Source organism: Canis lupus, chromosome 6 (genome assembly GCF_011100685.1).
Source record: "Canis lupus familiaris isolate Mischka breed German Shepherd chromosome 6, alternate assembly UU_Cfam_GSD_1.0, whole genome shotgun sequence".
Classification (NCBI taxonomy): Eukaryota; Metazoa; Chordata; class Mammalia; order Carnivora; family Canidae; genus Canis; species Canis lupus.
This window is the reverse complement of record NC_049227.1, coordinates 47,515,606-47,536,943: the sequence shown is the minus strand read 5'-3', so window position 1 is coordinate 47,536,943 and position 21,338 is coordinate 47,515,606. Positions and strand designations below refer to the sequence as shown.

General features: G+C 33.8%; 1 long non-coding RNA gene across 1 annotated transcript in view; it reads right to left on the bottom strand.

Moving 5' to 3' along the window:
- Window positions 1–19,882, bottom strand: part of LOC111096366 — a 36,246-nt gene extending 16,364 nt beyond the window's left edge. Inside the window, exons 1-3 of the long non-coding RNA XR_005361134.1 lie at window positions 19,822–19,882; window positions 16,018–16,108; window positions 984–1,083 (exon numbers count right to left, since the gene is read on the bottom strand). This is a non-coding gene — a long non-coding RNA (uncharacterized LOC111096366). The remainder of the gene's footprint in view (window positions 1–983; window positions 1,084–16,017; window positions 16,109–19,821) is intronic.
- Window positions 19,883–21,338: the final 1,456 nt, after the last annotated feature.

Here is a 21,338-nt window from a genome sequence, read left to right as displayed (position 1 = left end):
AAATGGTATAACATGGATAGCATTTGGAATGCTGTGGGGGAATATAGGGCCCACATCAGATAGATGGTTTGGGGAGGTGGCACAATGGAGAGGGCAAATGCAGTGTGGGAGTTCATTTAGGAATTGAAAGTGGTTATTTACAAAGATTATCTTAAGACTTATTAAAGAGGTAGAATCAATAGGATTTTGTGATGTGGAAATTAAATAAAAATTCTATTTTTATTTTTTAAGTTTTTATTCAAATTCCAATTAGTTACATACAGTGCAATATTAGTTTCAGGGGTACAATTTAGTGATTGAATACTTCCATACAACATTCAGTGATCATTACACACACACACACACACACACACATGCACACATACAAAGGTTCTCAAAAAATGAATTCAAAATGTGTGTCTTGGAAGGCCAATTGATTCAAGAAAGATAAGGAAAGAATAACCACATTTAACATTTTCAGATTTTATGCCCTGTGTGTGGGTATGTGCATTTGTGTTTATGGGAGAAGACAGAAATGAGCTTGACTCATCTTTTGTATTATGAGCGAACAGGTATATTGGTATTCAGGGGGAAAAGTGATACATAAATGTTTCCAGATTTTTGAATATTTATTATTAGAAATAATTACTAAAAATAATTAAAAACCTTTTACTGGTAACCTTCAGAATAACAAAACAGTTAATAAATGGGGTAAACCTATGATGTGATATAAAGATACTAAAGCTTATTTATCTTCTCCTTTCTAGTGTTTGACATTGAAGAGAGAACACTGGGCTTAAAGTTATAAAATTTTATTTCCTACTCATATATGACACTTGCTGGTTTTGTGACCTTGAGTAGCTCCGAGACTTAATTTCCATATACATACGCTGAAAGACAGTCCCTTCAAATTCTCTGAAAATTACATGATTTTAACCTTTGTCCTTGTCTTTTTTTTCTAAAGTAGAAATTATTTTTCTTTACCCAAATTTTTCAAGACTTACCCCATATTTTCCTAGATGAATTCCTTTAAGCACACGTGGAATTAGACATCTTTGAATATTCTCCATCACTTTACTTCTTCATTCTTCAACAGCTCAATAACTATAGAAAATAATGCATTATAACTTATTTTTGTATAATATTAATGCTCATAAAATTTAAAAAGTTTTATTACCTATAAAGTGTATTTTAATATGTGTATAAATTAATATGACTTGGAAATCTCAATGTTGATAAATTTATAAATGAACTAAATATGCACATTTTAGATAAATGAAAAATTCTATAAAATATATTCACTATGCTCTATCAATAAAAATATTTTTCTTGCATTGTCATTTTTTAGAACTATTTTTTAAGCCTCCAACTTAGTATTGTAATAGGTGAAGGATTATAAACAGGATGATGAAGCTACAACTGTGAAAAGTCTTTAACTACCCAAACCTGCATTAAACCCACAGGTTTTGTCAAAAAAATCTAAGTGATTAATACATGTTTTGTTCAAACTTGTCAGGGAATTTCCATTTACTCTTGGTTTATACAAAAGTCTACTGAGGTTAAATATTCAGGAGTTTTGTAAAACTCTTTTCTTAAGTTAAACATTTCTTAAATCAAGTTACCAAATGTTCTTATCAATTCCAAAAGAGAGCTTAATTTTTTGCAATAAAAAGGATAGGGATAAATATAATTCATAAACAATTCAAAACTTCATTTCAACCAATGTCCTACTTTCCATAACACTATAAGTACTAATAAATATTAAAATCTCCTATTTTGATTTTTTAATGTTATATTTTCTCTAACACACTGGAAGAATTATTAATGTCTAAAATTCAATATAATCTATTTAAGGTGGTATAATTTATTTCCTGCTGTATATGATTATTAAAATTTGTGGACAAAACATTTAAAGGTTGAGTGAATTTTTAAACTTGTTCATAATGTTTGGCATTAGAAATAAATAGCTGATTAAATTTTTTTCATACCTCTATTCACATATTAGACATCAAGAAAGGCCACAGTTCTTTGTAATTCTTCTCATCAAAAATTGGAATGTATTTCTACACCTCTTAAATCTGGGCATACCTTATGACTTTGACCAGAAGAATCTACCAGAAGTTTTACTGAATTGTTGAATTCTAAACCTCGGCTTGAAGAAGCTTCAAAACTTCTTCTCTTGTCAGATGATTCTGACACCATCACATGAATAAAACGAGACCAACTTGGTGAAAGATTGAAAGACTATATTAGAGTGGCTCCAGTCATCTCAGTTTTCCTAGACAAAACTGTTATAAACAAGCCAGCCCCAGCCAGTCCACCAACTAACTAATCATAGACACATGAGTAAACCTTGCCAAAATTAGTGAAGGCTGGCCCAGACCAGAACTGTCCAACAAGGTCGTCCCAGAATCATAAATAAAATAGCTGTTGTTTTAAGCAGCTAACTTTAGGGTACTTTGCTATGAATTAAAAACTGATAAAGCTCATAAAGCTTTTCTATATCTTAGACATTTCATACTGACAAAATGTTGATATCTATGAACAGTACCTAAAGAGCTCTTAGATAATTGCATAAAAAGTGGCTTTGAACATGATTTTCTAAATATAAATCCTTCACACAATGAAGATGATCTTTCTTCGTATCTTAAAAAAGTCTACTGTCATCTAGTCTTTAATGCAGGAATCTCCCAAACGGCTTTTAGAATGCAGAACAATTCTTCTTAATACTATCCAATAATATTGTTTAGGAAAAATATGGTCTACCAACTTTTGTCTTCGCCTTCAGCCAAAAACAAACAAACAAACAACAAATGACAAAGACTTGAGGAAGTGCTTCAAAAGAAAATAGGTATAGATAACACATGTATATATTATTAGCCACATATATGGGAGAAATGAGGTTGATCAAGCTTAGGTAATGTATTTAAGGCTACTAGAATATTAAGATGGAGAATTAAACTCTGGTATTTGACTTGTAAAATAAATACTCATTAAAAAATGTTAAAAATTTGGGATTAGGAAAATTAGCCTTGAACGACATACTCGTATAGGATGCCCCCCTTATTTTAAGGAGCTTATAAAATTCTCAGGATGTTTATTTAAATGTATTATTTTATGATATCAACAACCATATAACATGTTCTGGTATGCTGCAGCATCAAACTACCAACTGAATGATACACTTCCAAAATTGTCTAAAAGAATGCCAATTAAAGAGTAGAAGGTTGGTTATAAAAAAATAGCCATAAATCTATAACTATCTCATTTTTTTTTATTGTGGTACATTTAGTGTCAGTTGTGCTCCTGGAAATACATAATTTCCTTCAAATATCTATCTGTACACTTCCAGATAGTTATTGGGAGAAAATGTATAAACTCAAACTTTTTATTAAGGCCCAGAAAAAAAACAGAACTTGCTTATGCCATATATAGGTTTTTAATAAGTCTTTTCTAAGGTGAAAGATTGATATAAAATCATATAACTAGCGCAACTAATGTTTTTGAAATTGAATTGTTGCCTACAAATGTTCACAAACTATTATTATTCAACAATAAAATTAAAAGAGTCGTATACAATGATCTAGTGAAATTTACTCCAGAGATGCAAGGATGCTTCAAAATATGCAAATCAATCAACATGATACATTACACTACATTAACAAAATGAAGGATAAAATCATATAATCATACCAGTAGATAAAGAAAAAAGTACTTGACAAAATTCAACATCCATTTATGATTAAAACTCTCAATAAAGTGGGTATAGAGGGAACATACCTGAATATAATAAAGGCCATATATGACAAACTCAGAGCTAATATTATACTCAATGGTGAAAAGCTAAAAGCTTTTCCTCTAAGATTAGAAAAAAGAAGAATGCCCACTTTCCTCACTTTTATTTAACATAGAATTAGAAGTCCTAGCCACAACAATTAGGCAAGAAAAACAATTCATACTAATTAAAAAGGAGAAGACATTTGCAAATCATATATTTGATAAGAGGTTAGTATCCAAAATATATAAAGAACTCATACAATTCATTAACATAAAACTATCTCATTAATAAATGGGAACAGGATCTGAATAGACATTTTTCCAAAGAAGACATACTAGTGGCCAATAGGCACTCATCAAAAGATGAGTAATAACAAGCGTTGGCAAGAACGTGGAGAAAAGAGAACCTTCTTACACTGTTGGTGGGAATGTAAATTGGTACAACCAATATGGAAAATAGTATGGCGTTTCCTTGAAAAACTAAAACTAGAAATACCACATGATCTAGCAATTCTACTACTGGGTATCTATCTGAAGAAAACTAAAACACTAATTCAAAAATCTGCACCACTATATTCATTACAGCATTAATTACAATAGCTAAGATATCAAAATAACGTAAGTGTCCAATGACAGATGAATGGATAAAGAATATGTGGTGTGTCTGTGTATATACACATATATATACAAAATGGAATACTACTGAGGCATAAAAAAGAATGACATCTTGCCTTTTGTGTCAATATGGATGGACTTTGAGGGTAATATCTTAAGTGAAATAAGTCAGAGAGAGAAGGACAAATACTGCATGACTTCAGTTATATGAAGAATCAAAACAAACAAAATACATCTCAGACTCAAATACAGAGAACTGATTTGTGGTCAGGAGACAGAAAAGGGGTAGAGGCGAGCAAAGTGGATGAAGGAGATAATAAGTACAAATTTGCAAGGGTGCCTGGGTGGCTCAGTCAATTAAGTGCCTGCCTTTGGCTCAGGTCATGATCCTGGAGTCATGGTATTGAGCCCTGCATGGGGCTCCCTGCTCAGTGGGGAGACTGCTTCTCCCTCTGCCCCTCACTCCACTATGCTATCTCTCTCTCTCTCTCTCAAATAAATAAAATCTTTTTAAAAAGTACAAACTGGCAGTTATAAAATAAATTATAGTGACATAATGTACAGCACCAGGAATATGGTCAATAATATTGTATTAACTTTGTATGGTGACAGATGGCAACTACTTACTGTGATCATTTCACAATGTATACAAATGTTGAATCACTATGTTGTATACCTGAAACTAATATTGTATTGTTTGTTGATTGTACCTGATTTAAAAAACAAAAAGAAGAAGAAGAAATAGTTTTAGAGAGTAAGATGGTGGTAGAGTAGGAGGAAGCTAGGCTTGTCTCATCACACAAACACAACTAGATAACTATCAAACATCCAAATACCCCAGAAATCAGCATGAAGACTGACAAAACCAACTCCACAACTAAAGGGAGAGAAAAGGCCACACTGGAGAAGGTAGAAAGTGTGGAGACATAATTTAGGGGAAAAACAGATCATGGGTGCTGTGGACAAAGAGCCATGGTGGCATGGAAGGTAGAGAGAGAAAGGAGCACAGTTGAGAATACACAAAGAGAATGTTTCCCCAAAGCCATTGGCTTGAAAAACGAGAGGGGTTCAATTTTGTGAGCTTTTGCAAACAATGGGATTTAAAGCCTGGCATTTTAAAGAACAGCAGGTTTGGCTGGGATAGAATCCAGAGGGTACTGCTCAACAGAAATAAATGATATAGAAACTTAAAAACAACAACAACAACAATATATATATACATATATGTAGATCAAGGAAACCAGGAGCTGGCTCTCTGAAAAAATTGATAAGCCTCTAGCCAGATTTATCACAAAAGAGAGAGAGTATGTGTGTGTGTGAGAGAGAAAGACCCTAATAAATAAAATCAAAATGAGAGAAGAGAAATAACAACCAACACCACAGAAATACAAACAATTATAAGATAATATAATGGAAAACTATATGCCAACAAATTGAACAACCCAGAAGAAATGGATAAATTCCTAGAAACATATAAACTACCAAAACTGAAAGAGGAAGAAGGGCACCTAAGTAGCTCAGTCAGGTAAGCGTCAGCTCTTGGTTTTGGCTCAGGTAGTGATGATCTCAGGACTATGGGATCAAGCCCTGATTTGGCCTCTATGCTCAGTTCAGAGTCTACTTGGAATTCTTTCTCTTCCTGTCCCATTGCCTCTCCCTTTGCTTGTGTTCTCTGTCTCTCAAATAAATAAATAGATAGATAGATGATAGATAGATGATAGATAGATAGATAGATAGATAGATAGATAGATAGATAGATAGAAAATAAATAAATAAATAAAATCTTTTAAAACCTGAAAGAAGAAGAAATAGAAAACTTGAACAGACTAATAACCAGCAAAGAAATTGAATCAGTAATCCTAAAGCTCTCAATAAAATTAAATAGAGTAATGCCAATTACAAAAGTCCAGGACAGGTGGCTTCACAGGCAAATTCTACCAAACATTAAAGAAGAGTTGTTAACCTTCTCAAACTATTCCAAAAAAATGGAAAAGGAAGGAAAGTTTCCAAATTAATTCTTTGAGGTAATTCATTCTTTCAGGGTAATTTCATTGCCCTAAAGCCAAAACCAGATAAAGGACTCCACTAAAAAAGAGAACTACAGGTCAATATCACTGATGAACATGAATAGAAAAATCCTCAATACAATACGAGCAAATTGATTGCAACAATACTTTAAAAACTTCATTTACCATGATTAAGTGGGATATATTCCTGGGTTGCAAGAGTCACATTTCTGGACTTCAAGTTATATTACAAAGCTGTAATCATCAAGTCAGTGTGATACTTGCACAAAAACAGACATTAATAGAATGGAAAACCCAGAATTGAACCCACACAGCTATGGTCAATTAATCTTCTACAAAGCAGGAAAGACTATGCAATGAAAAAAAGTCTCTTCAACAAATGATGTTGGGAAAACTGGACACCCACATACAAAAGAATGAAAATGGACCACTTTCTTATATCATACATAAAGATAAATTCTTTATGTTTATGAAAGATAAAAAATGGATGAAAGACCTAAATGTGAGACCTGAAACCATAAAAATCCTATAGGAGAACACAGGCAGAAACCTCTTCGACCTTGGCAGTAGCAAGTTCTTACTAGACATGTCACCTGAGGCAAGGAAAACAAAAGGACTTCATCAAAATAAAAAGTGTCTGCACAGCAAAGGAAACAAACAACAAAATTAAAAGGCAACCTTCAGCATGGGAGAAGATATTTGCAAATGATGTATCTGATAAAAGGTTAGTATCTAAAATCTATAAAGAACTTATAAAACCCAACACCCCAAAAATGAATAATCCAATTAAAAATGGGCAAAAGACATGGTTGCTTGGGTGGTTCAGTCAGTTAAGCATCTGACTCTGGTTCAGGTCATATCTCAAGATCCTAGGATGGAGCCTCATGTCAAGTTCTGCACTCAGCTGGTAGTCTACTTATCCCTCTTCACTCCTCCTGTCCCTCCCCCGACTCATGCTCACACTCTCTCTCTCTTTCTCAAAATAAATAAAATATTTTTAAAAATGGACAGATAAAGAAAATGGACAGAAGATACGAATGGACAATTTTCTAAAGAAGACATACAGTTGGTCAACAGACACATGAAAAGATGCTCAACATCACTTATCGTCAGTTAAATACAAACCAACACTACAATGAGATATTACCTCACACTTGTCAGAGTGGCTAAAATCATACAAGAAACAACAGGTGTTGGTAAGAGTACAGAGACAGAAGAACCCTCTTGCACTGTTGGTGGGAACGCAAACTGGTGCTGCCATTCTGGAAAACAGAATGGAGTTTCCTCAAAAAGTTAAAGATAGAACTGTCCTATGATTCAGCAATTGGACTACTAGGTATTTACCCAAAGCATAAAAAAATACTAATTCAAAGGGATACATGCACCCTGATGTTTATAGCAGCATTATCTATAATAGCCAAATTATGGAAATAGCCCGTGTCCATTGACTGATAAATGAATAAGGAAGAAGGTATATATATACCACACAATGGAATATTACTTAGCTATAAGAAAGTCATTTAAAAAAGACACACATTTTGAGGTTCTTTTTTTAGAACTTTTTTGTGTGTATGATGATTGCCAGGTATTGTATGGAAGTGTGGAATCACTATATTATACACCTGAAACTAATATTACACTGTATATTAACTAACTGTAATTTAAATAACTTAAAAAAAATCCATGTCATTAAAAAACAAAATACAATAGCTCAATAGTTATCATGTATATTTCATATCAGGTTTGGGTAATAATAAACCTTTTGTGACAATTAAAACAATAAAGTGGGGCACCTGAGTAGCTCAGTTGGTTGAGTGTCTGCCTTTGGCTCAGGTCGTGATCCTGAGGTCCTGGGATCAAGCCTCATGTCTGGCTCCCTGCTCAGCAGAGAGTCTGCTTCTCCCTCTCCCTCCGCCTCTCCCCATGCTTGTGCTCTCTCTCTCAATAAATAATTAAAATCTTAAAATAAAGAAAGAAATACATAAATACATAAATACAAACAATAAAGTGAGTCTCATAAGCAATGTTAAAAATAAAAATAAAAAAGAAATAAAATAAAAAGTTTTTTTTTTCAAAAAAATAAAGGAAATAAGATTAAAAACAAAAACTTATGGAACAACAAAACAGAATATTCAACAAAGAAAAAGTTGGTTTTGTAAAAATTTATAAAATCAATAAAAGTCATAAAATTGATCATGAAAAAGGAGAAAAAGCCCAAATAAACAGGATTCAAAATAAAATGGGGAAATAACTAATTGCACATGCTTCTGGCATTAAAATTATAATTAAAGACACAAAAAATTATTTTTTTGTCAACAACTATGAAAACAGGTAGACTAGCAAAATTCCTAGAACATCATACTGAATTCTTAGAACATCATACTGACTCAAAAAAAAAATGAAGAAAATAAACAGAAAAGTCCTATGATTATTTTAAAAATTGGATCATGGTTAAATCTTTCAATAAAGAAAACTTCAGGTCCAGATAGGCCAGCAAATGCTACCAAATTATTAAGAATTATAGTCTTTCATAAATATTATTTTAGGTATAGAAAAAAGAAGCAGCACTTCCATTTTTCTTTATGAAGCTAACAAAACTTGATAACAAAACATTACAAAGACAGTAGTAGGAAGTAAATTATGGCTTATGGAACTCACAAACGTGCATTTCAAAATTGTAAACAAATTATACCCAAATTGACTCCTACAATGTATTTTTAAAAATAAAATATTGTGATTAGGTAAGTTTATTCTGGAAGCACAAAGTAGTTTTAACAGTAGGACTAAGTATTTCAGACAAACCCTCACACTAAAGCCAAGTTTTTAAGCTGGAAAAAAATTTTCTGAAAACACTAGCACCAAATGTCTATCAGGATAATAAAGATTACTTATTATTGCTAAAATCATTTCATTTTATGTGAAGTGATAATATTACCTTGAAATATGCTATGATAAATTAAAGATGCATATTATAATCTCTTAATTAAGCACTTAAAAAACAGGTACTAAGAGGTATATCTAAAAAGCTTTGGGAGGAATTAAAATAAAAATTTTAACAGTAGCTACCATGGTTGACTACTTAGGGATAATGAAACAGAATTGGAAGAACTATAGTGTATACCCAACATAATAATAAGTAAGAAATCAGCAAATCTGTTGGATAATGCATTGTCACTCTTCACTATATTATATTATCAGTTTATTTTTAAAATCTTTAATTCTTCCAATTTCTTTTATAATTGATTGTAGTGACATATGATGATTAAGATAAGCATGATGTGTAATATTTACATTTGCCAAACATCAGAGAGGCCATCCTTGTTGTCAGGATCTAACAATTGAGAGCTATAGGGCATAAAATGCCAAAAATACATTAGAAGAAAAAAGATCAATTGATAAAACCCTTGAGGAAAAACACCTCTGAATACAGGGCAAAGGTTCCATTTGTAGGCCTACTCTGAATTCTTCTGATAACAGTAACACCATTGTGGTTAATGGGAGAAGGTTGAAATTGGAGGGATCTGGAAAAGATGCTAGAATATAGACAGATTTTAAATTTTTAAGAAAATTTATTTATTGCAACTTGGCTTGAGATATCCTAATAACTAATTTGTTAATGTCTTGGGTAATGATTTACGTCACTAAGTTTACAGAAGACTCTGAAGTCAGACTAAATAGTAATCCTTGCTATGTTACTCAAAGATCTAAGAGAGAATAAAAGTCTTGTGCAGAATCATCTCCAGACATAGGACAGTAGGGCCATTGCTGCATGCCCCACAACTGAAGAAGCCCTCCATACTTTAGAATACCTTATGTCAAGCCATTTGGGGCAGGGCCTCTCAAGTCCAGACCGAGACTAACAAGGATACTTGATTCCTACTTTTCTCCTCCAATACTCCTCCTGATTGTGATCTTGACTAGATGATGTGAGTAGTTTTGGATTTATATTTATGGGAACCACCTGGGCCCTGGTTCCTAGGAGGTGGCTTAGCAAACAGTTCATTTCTACTGGCTGGGGCAATATTTCTTTAATATAAGATTGGGGCAGCCCTGGTGGCTCAGGGGCAGCCCTGGTGGCTCAGCGGTTTAGCGTCGCCTTCAGCCCAGGGTATGATCCTGGAGACCCGGGATCGAGTCCCACATGGGGTTCCCGGCATGGAGCCTGTTTCTCCCTCAGCCTGTGTCTCTGCCTCAATCTCTCTCTCTCTTTCTCTCTCTGATGAATAAATAAATAAAACTTAAAAAAAAATAATATAAGATTGGCCTCCAGAATCCTATTGATATAATTTTTGGTGACTTGTTCATTTCAAATATAGGCCAAGTTCAAGGTTGTGGGCTACATTAGTCCTTCACAGAACATTGGTATTGAGCTTTATATATGGTCCTGTACATGGATATCAATTGTGTGTAGTCTAACCACAATGCCAATTTAGGTTGACAATACCCAAGGGAGTGCACTGATTGCCCACAAACAATTATGTGTGTGTATTTCTCCATCCACTATTCTAAATTTTTATCAACGAATCACAATGCCTCCTATGGGCCCAGAAATTTTCCAGTTTTTAAAATCAGGTAACTTATTTCTACCATAAGGCACACCAAAAATATTTTCCTGGTGTGTCATTAATTCTAGGAGTGATCCTACTTTTTGAAAAAGGCTAGGGTTGTGCACCTGGGTGGCTCAGTTGGTTGAGCACTGGACTCTTGATTTTGGCTCAGGTCATGGTCTCAGGGTCATGAGATAGAGCCCCATGTGGGGGTTTGTACTCAGTGGGGAATCTGCTTGAGACTCTCTCCCTCTGTCCCTCCCACTGCACTTACTTTCTCTCACTCACTCTCTAAAATAAATACATAAATCTTTTTTTAAAAATGTAAAAGAAAAAGGCTGGGGCAGAGTATGGGTGTAAGGGAGTAGAACAGTAGTTAATTTTGAGTCTTTGTATTAGATGTTTTATATTAATTACTCATTTAATCTTCACAATTTGCCTATAAAATAGACATTTATTCAGTTCTTACTAAGAAACAGTCTCAGAAAAGTCAGTTTTTGAAGTCATACCACTGGTAATTAACGCAACCAAGATCAAAGTCCAGATCTGTGTCAGTGTGTCAGGTAATTTTTATAACTAAAATAACTCAGTTCTATCAACAAGAGTTTATTTCAACATGGTATTTCTTGGAAAAATAATACAACGTTAAGTACATTTTAACAATCTGTATAACTATAAATCTATCCTTGTGATTTTTCCGGTTTCCTTTTAAACATCCTTTGAGTTTTCATCTTAGAAAAAAAAAAGGCTTTAACAATATGAAGAAACTATCCATTTTTAGTGCCTGTAAAAATGTAATATAAATAACCTTAAATTTGAATTTGCTACCATCTATGAGAAATTCAAAAGATCCACTGAACACCACTTTAAAGAGTAGGGTTAATGTGGCTATAGGAAAACTCATCAAAGATAATGCTGATCTTTAATCACAGTTGTTCAATTAAATAGAACAATTGGAAAAGATCCATCATACTTGGTTTTCTGGTAAAAATAAATGTAGGCAGCAGAGAAATAAAAAATTCCAGATTGATTTTTCTTTGAGCACCAGGTTGTTTCTTTCAAGGTACATAATCCCCTTTCTGGCCAATCATAACATACAGGAGATGGTATAACAAAAGGCTAACACTTAGATAATGCTAATTATATACCAGACATTTTCTAAATGTCATACATGCATTAACTCTTTTAATCCTTACAACATCCTGAGAAGAAATTATCATTGTTATCATCATCATTTTACAGTTGAAACAGAGAAGTTAAATCACTTTTCTTAGGGTCACACAACTGGTTAATGGCAGAGTAGAATTTGAACCCAACTGATCAGGCTTCTCTATGTTTTTTTTTAATCACTACACAGTATAACTTCCCTATAGAGTATAATGGAGCACAGACACCGAGGCCAGATTGTCTGAATTCAAATTCCAACTCCACTACATACTAATTTCTCTCAGCCTCAGTTTTCTCATTTGGATACTGGAATGATATCTTACACAGATCTTTGTCAGGATTATGAGAGCTAGCCCATGAGAAGCACAAAGTCTCGTTCTCAGTAACTGGAGGCATTCAATCACTGTGAGCCAATTCTGATAATGAAGCCATTCTTCCTTTTCCTTTCTAATACATAAGTAAAGTGAGGTAGATTTGTTGAGTCATACCTAAAACTTTTGTTAACAGATGGACAAAAGGGATCAACCAATATGTGGATAATTTTAACATATAAAGATTACATATCCTGGGCAGCCCAGGTGGCTCAGCGGTTTAGCACCGCCTTCAGCCCGGAGCCTGATCCTGGAGACCCGGGGTTGAATCCCACCTCGGGCTCCCCGCATGGAGCCTGCTTCTCCCTCTGCCTGTCTTTGTCCCTCTCTTTCTCTCTCTCTCTCTCTCTGTATCTCTCATGAATAAATAAATAAAATCTTTTTTTTAAAAATTACATATCCTAACCTTGTGCTCCTATTTTTAAGATGTTTGAAAATAATATTAGGTCATGAAAATTAAGATAAATTAGGGTATTTTATTTAATCTAATTTATCATCGATTATATCCTACAATCTTTTATGGCAAGTATTAGAAAAATGCTCCCAGTTACCTGCAGATAAATGTTTTTTTTTCACTTTTTTATTGAAAATATTATTTTACATTTATTTTGACATAGATTTTTAACATATCACATGAGGAAAATGATAGTAAAAGAAATTAGTTTTTTTATTCCTAAAAACTTCTTCATAAAGCCTGACTCCACTATGCTTGTTTTTAACTTGGAGTCATTGCTTTCCACTTTTTTCAACACAATATCTTTCTCTGTGCCATCAAAATTGCTGGTGATGCAGAATTTCTTAAAAGAAATTCCTAATTGTCCTATTGTCTCCAAGATTTGTCTTTTAACTTCCTGACATCCGCTCTGAAAGTTGTGATGCTAGTGCTTTTCTATCTGAATAAGCTCATAGTTTTATTTTTTCCTCATTCGAATTACATGTTGCTGAAACTTAAGAAGCTTCTGTTCAGACAACAGAAAGTTTCTCTCTTTTTTTTTTAAGATTGTCTTTATTTATTCATGAGATACAGAGGAGAGAGAGAGAGAAAGAGAGAGAGAGAGAGAGAGAGAGAGGCAGAGACACAGGCAGAGGGAGAAGCAGGCTCCATGCAGGGAGCTCGACGTGGGACTAGATCCTGTGTCTCCAGGATCACGCCCTGGGCTGAAGGTGGCGCTAAACTGCTGAGCCACTCGGCTTGCCCCAGAAAGTTTTTCAACAAATTTATGTCTCAGTACTCCAACAATTATCTCGTGTGATTCATGAATTTGGTCATTTCAGACTCTTTTTGTTTTAATATTTGGGTTACCTATTTCAAGACTTGGTAATCTCTATAGTTGCACTATTTAGTAACAATACACTTACTACAGTTGGAACTACAGAGTTCCAACAACACACACAGCTCAACGAGGTGAGTAAAATATAAATAGCTATACCAAATTTGCATATGTACAAGGATTAACTAGTACATCATGATTGACATTTAGTTTATAGCAGTTGTAAAATGCATCCTAATTTTAAGTATGTTAGTATTTGAAAAAAATATATACATCTGCAATTTGATGAAATGCAGTAGTTTACTACATTGCTCACCTGATTACATAAATATATCTGTCACGCCCTCATTGTCACTAATTCAGCTATGCATAGCTTTTTCTTTGCTTATCCAGCAGAAATTTTTTTTTGAAAGAGAGAGTGCACCCGAGAGTTGGGGCCAGGGCAGAAGGGGAGGGAGTCATAACCAGGCTCCATGCCAAGCACAGAGCCCCATGCAGGGCTTGATCTAGCGATCCTGAGATCATGACCTGAGCCAAAATCAAGTCGGTGACTCAACCAACTGAGCCACCCAGGCATTCCCCTGTCTTTCTTGAGAGGGAGGGAGAGAGAAAGGGAAAAAGAGAGAAAGAGAGAGAGAGAGCACAATAGAAACATTTTTAACTTTTCCCAGACTTCATTATTTAGAAGAGATAACAAAGCCTCCTGGCAAAGGTCTACCAAGAGAAGTACTGCTACTAACTAGTCTGCAAAAACCAACATAAAAGCTTGTTAAATTCTATTTAATCAAAAGTCAACCTGTTTTATCAAATGTTGTGTTCACACTTCTTCCCTACAATCTACACTCCCCACAGGAGTTTATTACCTGTGTTTTGAAGGAATAGAATGCATTACAAGAATGTGCTCACATCTTTCCAGATCTCTAAGGCAGAGATTCAAGAGGACGTTGCAAATATAAAGAGCTATGATCACTTCATCTTTAATTCTTTGGTCTTTGCTGTCAAAGCTGCTGAAAAGGCTTAGGCAAAGTTTAGATTTAGAATTTAACCAAACCTTTGCATCTCCAATGTAAAAGGCACTAATGCTACTTTTTTGGAGAGGGACCAGTAAGATCTTGACATATTTAGCCTCTTTAAATATGTACCTTTGTATTTTTTTTGCTCTAATTTTTAAAGTTCAACTTTAATACAATTTGCCCTCTGAATAAACCATACAGAAATAACCAAAAGGTAATATAATTTTTTTAAAGTAGTGAAACAACTTACAGATAATAGAGGCTAGAGATTAAAGAACAAAAAGAACATTCTGACTAAAACTTAAATCTCAAATTGAAATCTTTTTTCTTTTAATATTTTTTTTCTTTATTTATTTATGATAGTCACACAGAGAGAGAGAGAGAGAGAGAGAGAGAGAGAGAGGCAGAGACACAGGCAGAGGGAGAAGCAGGCTCCATGCACCGGGAGCCTGACGTGGGATTCGATCCCGGGTCTCCAGGATCATGCCCTAGGCCACAGGCAGGTGCCAAACCGCTGCGCCACCCAGGGATCCCTCAAATTGAAATCTTTAACAATCTTCCATAACAAACTAAGTAATTCTGTTCTTAAATAAACTAAAAGACAAAAAAAATTCCCTTGGAATTTAGTTTATAATTACATTTTTAAGTATAATTTTTTTAGTGATGTTTTATCTCTGATATAAACACTAGTCCAAGTGTTTTTTTAAATCAAGAAGTATGCATTGTAAATTCCAGTTCATTTATTCATTGTCATATCCAAATATATTTATATACAGAGTATTCTGCTGTAGAATACGAGATTGAAAATATATATAATTCTTGGGGCACTTGGCTGGCTGTTGGTAGAGCATGTGACTCTTGATCTCAGGGTTGTGATTTCAAGCCCCATGTTGGGTATAGAGATTACTTAAAGATAAAATTTTGGAAAGAAAAATAAAATATATATAATTCTAAAAATATGAAGTAAGAAAAGTAAAAAAAATAAAAAGCTAAATCATATGTATACAAAAAGTGATTAGGTATCATTTTAAGAACATTATATTCCTTTGAGAACTAAAATACCTTGTCACACATATTGAGTTATAATTATTCGTAACTAGTTACAATTGGATTTAATTTATGTAAGAGAGATTCAATTTCAGTGACCCCAAGAAGAGATGATCCATTTTTAATATGCATCTGCCAAGGGCATCCTAAGAAACATCTTCATTTCTGTTAATAGAAAGAATTAAAAAAGCTTGGAGCATTACCTGTGGGAGAGTTTTATGAGCCAGACCTGGAAAGACTACAGTTCACTTCTGTACTCCACTAGCTAGAACTCAGTCACATGACCACTTCTAACTGCAAAGGAAATTGGGAAAGGGCTGTCAGCTGAAAAAGAAGAGGAGACTATAACTTGGGTGAGCACTTAGAAGTTGTGTCACTTTTCCTCAGAGACTTTTTTATGATATTAAATGAATTAATACATATGAGCACTTTAACAATTCCTGAATCATGAAAAGTGTTCAATAAATGTCCATTATTGGGGTGCCTGGGTGACTCAGTCAATTGAGCTTTGAACTCTTGATTTCAGCTCAGGTCATGATTGCAAGATCATGAGATGGAGCCCTACGTTGGTCTCCCAACTCAATGCAGAGTCTGCTTGAGATTCTCCTTCTCCCTCTGCCCCTCATGCTTGTGCTCTCTCTCTCTAAAATAAACAAATAATCTTTTTAAAAAAATAAATAAATGTCCATTATTACTCCTTTCAATTCTTTCCCCACACACAAATTCTTGTCCTGTATTTCAGAATAACGAAGTCTTATTAAAAGCATATTTTAAAAAAAGAATATTTATTCTATATCCTTATGCTTCTACCAAGAAGGGTGTAGTACTGTTGACCTGTTAATTTGAAGGATCTAATTGACCTAAATATAAATTTAATTTTGTCTGAAATTTCTGCACTTTTATTTATTTATTTTTTTTAATTTTTTATTGGTGTTCAATTTACTAACATACAGAATAACCCCCAGTGCCCGTCACCCATTCACTCCCACCCCCCGCCCTCCTCCCCTTCTACCACCCCTAGTTCGTTTCCCAGAGTTAGCAGTCTTTACGTTCTGTCTCCCTTTCTGATATTTCCCACACATTTCTTCTCCCTTCCCTTATATTCCCTTTCACTATTATTTATATTCCCCAAATGAATGAGAACATATAATGTTTGTCCTTCTCCGACTGACTTACTTCACTCAGCATAATACCCTCCAGTCTGCACTTTTATTAAACAAATTATTGCCCACTTAGATTACTGCTTACTCTAAACATAAAATACATTATCTCATATTGCTGTTATTTATAATTTTTATGACAAAGTATAAGATAAATATAAACTGACCTTTGATAGATTAAACATTGCATTTGTAACAAGTACAATAGGAGTAATACTTTTCCTTCCATTCCCTGACATTTAAGAATTTAGAAAAAAAAAATTGCCAAAACTAATTTAATTGGGTTAGATAAAACAGTGAAAAAGGAATTCATGAGAAACTTTTCCCTAGTAAATTGAATTTGTAGTTGATAACAGACTACTAGAAGGCTCCATTTACTTAAATGTTTATCCTGTTAAATATTACTTTCCTTGGAACTAGTGATTAAACCATTATTCTAGGCAGCAGTTCAATATAGAAATTAGTGTAACTAACTATATCTTACTTTATCCTACTAAAAAGTACAGCATTATAAAGTTTTCACATTGTACTCTGAAATCGCAAACCATTAACTGTCTCAGCATGCTACTAAATGGGGCATTCCAATTCAGAATGTGGATCTAATGAGCTCTTTAATGAGATTATCTTAAATAAATTAAATGGTATCCAAGAGTATTTGTTCAGCAAACAATATTTGAGGATATCATTAAACATAAAAGAACATGTGTGGCAATGAATTTTTAAAATATTTTATTGAAATATAATTGACATTTAACATTATATCAGGTGAGGTGTACAACATAATGATTACATATATATATAATAAATGGTCACACAATAAGTCTAGTTAATAAACATAACACATAGTTATATTATTTTTCTTGTAATGATAACTTTTAGGATATATTCTCTCAGCAACTATCAAATATATAATACAGTCTTTTAAACTATAGTCACCATGTTATACATTACAATCCAGGGCTTATTTATTTCATAATTATAAGTTTGTACCTTTTTACCACTTTAATTTTTTTTACCTATGCCAACTCCCTCCTCTGGCAACCACCCATCTGCAGAACTCAATTTTTTGATGCTACAAAAATGAGACAATATTTAAAAGACTGTAATATTAAAACTCCATCTAATGACAATTTGAAGGTGTTCTCACGAGCAGCCCAGGGGGCTCAGTGGTTTACCACTGCCTTCAGCCCAGGGCATGATCTTGGAGACCCAGGATCGAGTCCCACATCAGGCTCCCTGCATGGAGCCTGCTTCTCCCTCTGCCTGTGTCTCTGCCTCATTCTCTCTCTCTCTCTCTCTCTCTCTCTCTCTCTCTCTCTCATGAATAAATAAATAAAATCTTAAAAAAAAGAAGAAAAAAGAAAGTGGTCTCACTATGCAACAAACTGAATATTGGATAACAACTGATATTGAGTAAAAGTAAGGAAAGTCTAGTTGTCAATCTATAGGTTGACAACTTTTATGTTCTGTCAATGCCTTCCAGTCAAAGACCACTGGGAAAATACCTAGAGTTGAACAAGTTGGTTTGTTACTTGCTATCATTGAGAGACAGTGCACACTATGAAGAACTGTGGGACCTTTTAGGAAGAGGATGTTAGAAAAGACTTATTGTAGGGTTTGGGTTATGATTGAATGATTTTGGGGAGGGCATAAGCAAAAGAATGCCTTAAATTGAGTTCTGCCAGAAACTGGGAAAATTTTATAATTAGATATCTCATTTATATAGGAAAGGTAGATGAGGGTGAGAGGCTAAAGCAGTAATTAGTTAAAAAACAACAGTCATTCATATTATCTAGGAAAGAGAAGTGTTTGCTATATTATGACTTTCACAAGTATTCATATTTTGTCAATCATTTTCAGACATGATAATCAAGTACACTTGCCTTTGTCTTGTTCTTTCATGGTCACAAAGTGACCTTTTCTGATGTTGGTGTTCTATGAAATTACTCCACGCTCAAGAAAACACCAAAACTTAGTTATAAAAATCAGGCCAGCTGATAGGATCACCAAAGCTACCCACTAATTTTCCCTTTCTCTTTCTTAGTATTCATTTATAAAAATAATTACTTTTAACTCAGTAAATATGTGGCTTGTTTTTACTAAATTCTGTACTATATCATGTGTATTGACATAGATGTGGTGCTCAATAAGTAATATAGCTGGAGTGAATTCAGCATTAATTTTACTAAATTTATTTTTTATTATAACTATGATATAATCTTGAAAAAATCTAAGTTTTAATAATATTTGATGTTCTTCCAACTTACATTGTGGATCACGTAGAGAAAATTTTACTATGAAAACTAATAATCCAGTAAAATTTGCAAGTATATATGGAGGAGCTGGCTCTGTGGCAAAATGAGATATATATGGAGAAAATAAAGCTGAAGTAGGAACTGGATTTTTCATTTATTTTAGAAAATCAAATTTAGATAAAGGAAAAATAATAGAGTAAATAGGGTAGAAATAGTTCATCGTTAAGAATGATTAGCTTAATAAATTAATAATATAGGGCAGCCCGGGTGGCTCAGTGGTTTAGCACCGCCTTCAGCCCAGTGCGTGATCCTGGAGACCTGGGATCGAGTCCCACATCAGGCTCCCTGCGTGGAGCCTGCTTCTCCCTCTGCCTGTGTCTCTGCCTCTCTCACTCTCTGTGTCTCTCATGAATAAGTAAATAAAATCTTTAAAAATAATAATAATAATAATATAAACTGACATTCTGAGTGTTTACTATAGACCAAGTAATTGACATGCATTAAGTCATTTACACCTGAACAACATGAAACAATTTCTAGCATTATTCCTATTTCAAAGATGAGGAAAAAGTATTAGACAAGTTGGGGGTACCTGGGTGGCTCAATGGTTGAGTGTCTGTCTTTGGCTTGGGTTGTGATCCCGGGGTCCTGGGATTGAGCGCCACGTCAGGCTTCCTACAGAGAGCGGGCTTCTCCCTCTGTCTATGTCTCTGCCTCTCTCTCTGTGTCTCTCATGAATAAATAAATAAAATCTTAAAAATAAAAGTATTAGACAAGTTGCACAACTTAATTCAGGTAATCCAGGCTAATATATAACAGAAACTTGTGATATGAAATCATGTCTGCCTGACTTCAGAGCTATACCTTCAATCAATCTTTATCCTACTAAGGAGGTTCTTCCAGAAAAATCATTAATGATGGGGTTTAAGATTATGAGACATCAGAGTGGCCGTCCAGTATGAGGACACATAGAATATGATGCCAATTATTGATGATTAAATTATTTTAGGCTAAATAAGACAACATATTAGTATAAAGAGTGGGGAAGCTCATAGTTTTCTGCTGTAAAAAGCATAAGAACGTATCAATAGAGTCACAAATTTGAAGCGATTCATCACATTATATTCAGGCTATGCTGAGGCAATGAAATGAGGATAACTGTTTCAAACAAATGTAATTTTTTAAATTACTGCTTCAATAAATAGATTTTTTCAGGAAAAAAGGAGGGGGTTTGTACTTTTCATAATCTGGCTCTATTTCACTGAACAAAAGTTTTTTTAGAATGAAAAAGTTAGAATGAAAGTACAAACCTAGATGTATATCTTTGTAGTTGAAATTAAATTTTAACAAGACTCATATTCTCAGGACTGCATTTTTCCCTAGCTCATCACTAGATGATGAATAAAACGGATTAATAAAAGCAGTGCTGTAAGATGATATGACTCTTCCAGAAATTTGCCAATTACTTGGAAGAATTGCAAAACCTCAACATTTTCATACCCTGCTTCCTAATTGCTCACCAGAAATCTACCCAAAAAAATGCAGACAAAAATTTATGAATAAAGAATTTAATCAAATTAATATTTATAATGTTGGAAACAAGCCAAATCTGTAATATTAGGGGAATAGCTAAAGAATTATTATACCAAATAATTTAATATGATGCAGGAATTTATAGTTTGCCTTTAGTGTTTTTAGTTATGTAAGGAAATTATGCTATATCAAGAAATAACAAAAACGTAAAATAAATGTAGATATACACATAAATGGTCATAACTATAAAAATTCATATAGAAAGACTGAAGAGAAATATAGTGTACTGTTAATCATGAATATTTAAAAGCAGTAACAATATATTATTTAAATATTCCCTAAAACTCGATGTTCAAAACATGCCTACCATTTCCTCTTCCCGACACTCATTTTCTAGACTCTACTGTACCACAGACTTTAGAAAGACAGACATTTATGACCCTTTAACCCACCTTCTCATACCCAATCATGGATAATCATCTAACCCAAACCCCATCAAGGCACTGGCAGCCCAGTGATAAAATCTGAGTCTTTCAAGAAGTTAGCTGATGGGGTGCCTGGGTGGGCTCAATTGGT